This window comes from Nicotiana tabacum, chromosome 10 (genome assembly GCF_000715075.1).
Source record: "Nicotiana tabacum cultivar K326 chromosome 10, ASM71507v2, whole genome shotgun sequence".
Taxonomy (NCBI): Eukaryota; Viridiplantae; Streptophyta; class Magnoliopsida; order Solanales; family Solanaceae; genus Nicotiana; species Nicotiana tabacum.
In genome coordinates, this window is record NC_134089.1 from 138,267,912 (window position 1) to 138,273,998 (window position 6,087).

Genomic DNA, 6,087 nt, shown 5'->3' on the forward strand with positions numbered 1-6,087 from the left:
CACCAGTAAAATGCGGGAATACTTTTAAGTTCTAGGTCGCCCACCAGTAAAATGCGGGAATACATTTAAGTTCTAGGTCGCCCACCAGTAAAATGCGGGAATACATTTAAGTTTTAGGTCGCCCACCAGTAAAATGCGGGAATACATTTAAGTTCTAGGTCGCCCACCAGTAAAATGCGGGAATACTTTTAAGTTCTAGGTCGCCCACCAGTAAAATGCGGGAATACTTTTAAGTTCTAGGTCGCCCACCAGTAAAATGCGGGAATACTTTTAAGTTCTAGGTCGCCCACCAGTAAAATGCGGGAATACTTTTAAGTTCTAGGTCGCCCACCAGTAAAATGCGGGAATACTTTTAAGTTCTAGGTCGCCCACCAGTAAAATGCGGGAATACTTTTAAGTTCTAGGTCGCCCACCAGTAAAATGCGGGAATACATTTAAGTTCTAGGTCGCCCACCAGTAAAATGCGGGAATACATTTAAGTTCTAGGTCGCCCACCAGTAAAATGCGGGAATACATTTAAGTTTTAGGTCGCCCACCAGTAAAATGCGGGAATACATTTAAGTTCTAGGTCGCCCACCAGTAAAATGCGGGAATACATTTAAGTTCTAGGTCGCCCACCAGTAAAATGCGGGAATACATTTAAGTTCTAGGTCGCCCACCAGTAAAATGCGGGAATACTTTTAAGTTCTAGGTCGCCCACCAGTAAAATGCGGGAATACTTTTAAGTTCTAGGTCGCCCACCAGTAAAATGCGGGAATACATTTAAGTTCTAGGTTGCCCACCAGTAAAATGCGGGAATACTTTTAAGTTCTAGGTCGCCCACCAGTAAAATGCGGGAATACATTTAAGTTCTAGGTCGCCCACCAGTAAAATGCGGGAATACTTTTAAGTTCTAGGTCGCCCACCAGTAAAATGCGGGAATACTTTTAAGTTCTAGGTCGCCCACCAGGTAAAATGCGGGAATACATTTAAGTTCTAGGTCGCCCACCAGTAAAATGCGGGAATACTTTTAAGTTCTAGGTCGCCCACCAGTAAAATGCGGGAATACTTTTAAGTTCTAGGTCGCCCACCAGTAAAATGCGGGAATACTTTTAAGTTCTAGGTCGCCCACCAGTAAAATGCGGGAATACATTTAAGTTCTAGGTCGCCCACCAGTAAAATGCGGGAATACATTTAAGTTTTAGGTCGCCCACCAGTAAAATGCGGGAATACATTTAAGTTCTAGGTCGCCCACCAGTAAAATGCGGGAATACTTTTAAGTTCTAGGTCGCCCACCAGTAAAATGCGGGAATACTATTAAGTTCTAGGTCGCCCACCAGTAAAATGCGGGAATACATTTAAGTTCTAGGTCGCCCACCAGTAAAATGCGGGAATACTTTTAAGTTCTAGGTCGCCCACCAGTAAAATGCGGGAATACATTTAAGTTCTAGGTCGCCCACCAGTAAAATGCGGGAATACTTTTAAGTTCTAGGTCGCCCACCAGTAAAATGCGGGAATACTTTTAAGTTCTAGGTCGCCCACCAGGTAAAATGCGGGAATACATTTAAGTTCTAGGTCGCCCACCAGTAAAATGCGGGAATACTTTTAAGTTCTAGGTCGCCCACCAGTAAAATGCGGGAATACATTTAAGTTCTAGGTCGCCCACCAGTAAAATGCGGGAATACATTTAAGTTCTAGGTCGCCCACCAGTAAAATGCGGGAATACTTTTCAGCTCTAGATTTTGGAATCAGTAACCCCACCTGAAGGCGGAAGGTTACAACAGAGATCCCCAAGCAGGAAACAATAAAATCCCCAGCACCAAGAAGCAGAAGGCTGCAAAGGCAAGCGCGCGATTCAAAAGGAAGAAGGAACGCGTCTCGAAGGAAGCAGTTTGGGGAACGTTATAGCATGCCCAACATAACAATTTTGATGAAGAAATCCATACCACCGAAGAAACCATTGAAAGACTTAAAGAAGAGGGCCATGTTCCCAGCAGATCAAGCGAAGTAATGAAAACTGGCATTCAGAAAGGCGAAGGACCAGTATCATCCCCCAAGTTCACAAAATAAAGGCATCGGAGGAAAGCGCTAGCCGACAAGAAAGCAAGGCAACAAGAACAAGTCGAGGATAGATGAGATATCATGATCCATAGTTTAGTTTAGCTTTTTGTTTTTCCTTTCAGAACAATGTAACAAGGAGATCGGTGAGCGGTAGCATCCTGCAGCAGCATGCAACAGCGCACAACAACAGCGAGCACTACAGTCACACGGTAGTCCCAGCTACCAAAATTTCCCGAACTACATTGACCTGATTCCTGTTCAGCCCAAGATATGTAGGAAACCTCTGAAGCAAAGGTTCGGTCAAATCTTTTTCAAAAAATGCTTCACACAGAGTACTCGGACAAGCAAAAATCGCCCGCTTTATCTTTGCGCGAAAACCCTTCGTGTCTTCGTGCAAAGAGGGGCAGCTGTAAGCACGTGATTTTTGCTTCACGGACAACCACTCCAAAAGAAAACAAAAATAGTGACCAGTGACCTCGCTGTACAAATTTTCAATTTTTCATGACATGTGCTGTTAGTCATTTGTGGTTCGGCCCAAGTTGCATTTGATCTTATCAATCAAAATACAAAGTGTGTCTGTCATGGTAATCAAACCGTAATTCGGTCGTTGAAAGAAAATTCAAAAAATATATATGCATCGTTCGTTCTAGGTTGTGATTTAACTTACTTAAATATTTTAATTTGGTGTGATAATTGTGTTGAAGTGTCACATGGTTGTTTGTTTTAATTTCATTTGTTTTATTATTTATTTTGTTATTTCATTTTTCGTTTTAAAATAAGAGAACAAAGAAAAGAGTGATTTGGGCCCAAGAAATGAAACAAAAATAGGCCCAAAACCGGCACAAGGACCCAGTCCAAGTCAGGCCTGCCCAAACACTGATTCAAACGACGCCGTATCAGCGTCCTTATCAGAACCGTTGATCTGACTCAAACAAACGGTCCTGATCAGGTTGATCACTTCACTTCGACGACGACGTTTCAGGCAGATTAATCTAAGCCGTCCAACCCCTTAATCCAACGGACCCAGGCCATTCCCCCTAAACCCGTCAAACTTTGACCCGATCCAGCCTTGCCCGGTCTCACCCACTATCAAACCCAAAACGACACCGTCTTCCTTAAGTGAATAGATCCTGGCCATAGGTCTCATCTGATCCAACGGCCAGGATCTAAACCTTTAGATCGTATATAAGCTTTCTATCGTACCCCACGCCCCCTATCCGAACCCCCTCCACTCATCGTCTTCACCAAACACTGAAACCCCCCAAACCCTAGCAGCCGCCCTAGTTTCCCTTTCACCAGAACCCGGCGGCATGAACGCTGATGACCACCTTCTGAACACCCTAGGACCACCTCACTGTCCTGAACATGGATCCGTTACCTCCTAGCCTCGAATCACCTTCTTTCGTCTCGAATCTTCATTTGAAGATTCGAGTCGAACTCTGACCTACACCAAACCTCACCATCTTCACACTAGACAGTCCCCGAACCTCCCTCGTGACCAAACCATGTTTGGTTTGGTCCGAATCTGACCAGGGAAACATGAATCCCAGATCTACTGTTTCGAACCCTAGGGTTCTTCGTGCCTATTCCGTGCCTGTTCCGTGCCTGTTCCGTGCCTGTTCCGTGCCTGTTTAAACCAAGAGTTTATGGTCTAATGGACCTTAATCGAAGTGTTTCTCAAAACACTTCGATTAAGGGTTCCTCGTGCTTGTTCCGTGCCTGTTCCGTGCCTGTTTAAACCAATAGTTTATGGTCTAATGGACCTTAATCGAAGGGTTTCTCATTTGAGAAACACTTCGATTAAAGTCCGTTAAACTTTGAGAAGGGTCTGTTCAAACACAAGTTGATTTTCCTGATCTTTTCTTTCAAAGATTTTAAGGTAAGTTTGTCTTCTCTTCTTCATTCCAGTTCGTGTGTGTGTTAAAGGTCTATTCGTATGGCGAAACATCTTGTTCAAATTGTGTTTTGAATTTTACCAACTATTTTCTCACACCTTGCCCGGACCTCTGTTATTTGATCAAATGTTTCTCCATTCACTGATAATGCGTGTGTATGTGAACTGCATAACTTACTGAATTGAAACTGTTTAAGTAATCAATCCCCAAGTTAACCTCTGTATTGACATGTGCAATCTGACCCCTTGCTGATACTGTTTGATTCTGATCCTTGGCTTTGATTGTGTATGTTGTAATTAGTATAGTCGATTCGATACATGTCGTTAAATAGTTTTAGCTGTTTGAATGGTAACAGCTTGATTTGTCTCGTTGAACATTGCTTGAATCAAAATTGAAGATCGACTATAGCTATTTACAATTGATGTATTTGAATCAGAAATACAAAGGGATTGATTTTGTTTAGTTGCAGTTAGAATTGGAGGGCATGTGCACTTGTGCACAACATGTGCATAAAGCCCTTTTGGATTAAAATAGTCTGACAGCACATGCTGTCAGATTATATTCTTGCTGCCCATGGCCTGTTTTAGTTTAATAAATGTTAAAAGGGGGCTGTCAGGGATGTCATGGGAGTCTGTTTATTTAAAATAGCTGAGTGGAAAAAAACAGCAGGGGGGGGAATTTTGAGTTGTCTAGCAGGCTGTAAAGTGCTGGGATTAGGCTATAAGAAGGGGGACCTTCTGTTAGAGGAGGGGGATTCTTTTTTGGAGCCTAAAAGAGAGGGGATTCTTTTTGGAGCCTAAAAGAGAAGGTTTTCTTTAAAAAAACTGAAAGAAAGAAAGATAAAAATTCTGAGAATATTGTAACCAAACGCTGTCTGAAAACTACAGAAGAATTCACATTGGTCAAGTTGTCTTGGCCAAGTTCTGTTGTTTGCCCTGATTGAGTTGCTTTTGATTGTTGAATTGCTGGTGTTGCTGCATTGAATACTCTGTTATTTCTGTTGGTTCATTACTCTGGTTCTGGGATTGTTTGTTTGTTGATCGACTGCTCGTGAGCTTCATCATTGTTGGTTGGTTGTTGTTGCTGTGTATCTGCTGTTGCTGTGTTTGTTGCATACCACTCAATTGATCATTCCTTTCTTCCTTTGCTTTCCTTACCAGGTACACAATTACACTACCAATGTAACTCGAAAGTTTGAGCAATGAGTGTAAAAGAGAAGATCTGCAAATGTTTTTTTATATACATGGACTGTTGTGTTAAATGTCATGTAGTGTCTAATAGCTCACATTTTTGTTTGGGATACTGAAGGTAGCTTACAAGCCTAGCTGATGTCAATGTAGGGGATTGAATGATAGTTGTATATGTATGCTGTTAGATAAAGGTATTCCCAATGCAGTAGGTTGTATCTTGGATTTAGTTTAATTGTGTAGTATAATTCTTTAATGTATGCCAAGCATGAAAACTGTACACTACTAGTTAAGTTCTTTCTCTTCCGATAAATTGCCTCATCTAACTGGTAAACTATGCTTTAGAACAAAGAACACAAAGCTTGCAATCTCAACCTCATGAAGGTCGAGACCAGGTCAAAACAGACCAAGCAGGACCGCATCGAACAAACAGTAGCCCAGGTCTGGCCCATCCCGCATGAGCTGGATTTGGGCCGTAACGTTCAATCGGCTGTTCGTGTGAGTAATCACGTATATTTATTCTGTAAAGGCATTTTGAATCCTGCTATAAATAAGCCTACAAGCATGTAATCAACTAGGACTATCTCCGTTTTCAATTAGTAGAGACAAACGCGACAAGAAACGTAGTTGCTATAGGAAATCCTTTTAAAATAAGGACGAGATGAGCCTCGACAAATAAAAACGCACAAGCTGCGGGGCCCTCGTTAAATGTATATATCGAAGCATTCAGTTTCCAAGGCTGGTCGTTTAGCAAATCTCACGACCCTCCCGGAATAATAATGCGATAGCCTCTTTAAGCGCGTATTTAATAATTTTACCTTCTTAGATTCGGGGGCGCATTTATGTGACCCAAATCCAAATCTCGACTGATTCGAGATGTGTTTCTAATCACGGGTACATCGATTGTGACGTGGTTCGAGATGCATGTCCATGACATCGCAAATTCCTTTTTAAAAGTAAGAATG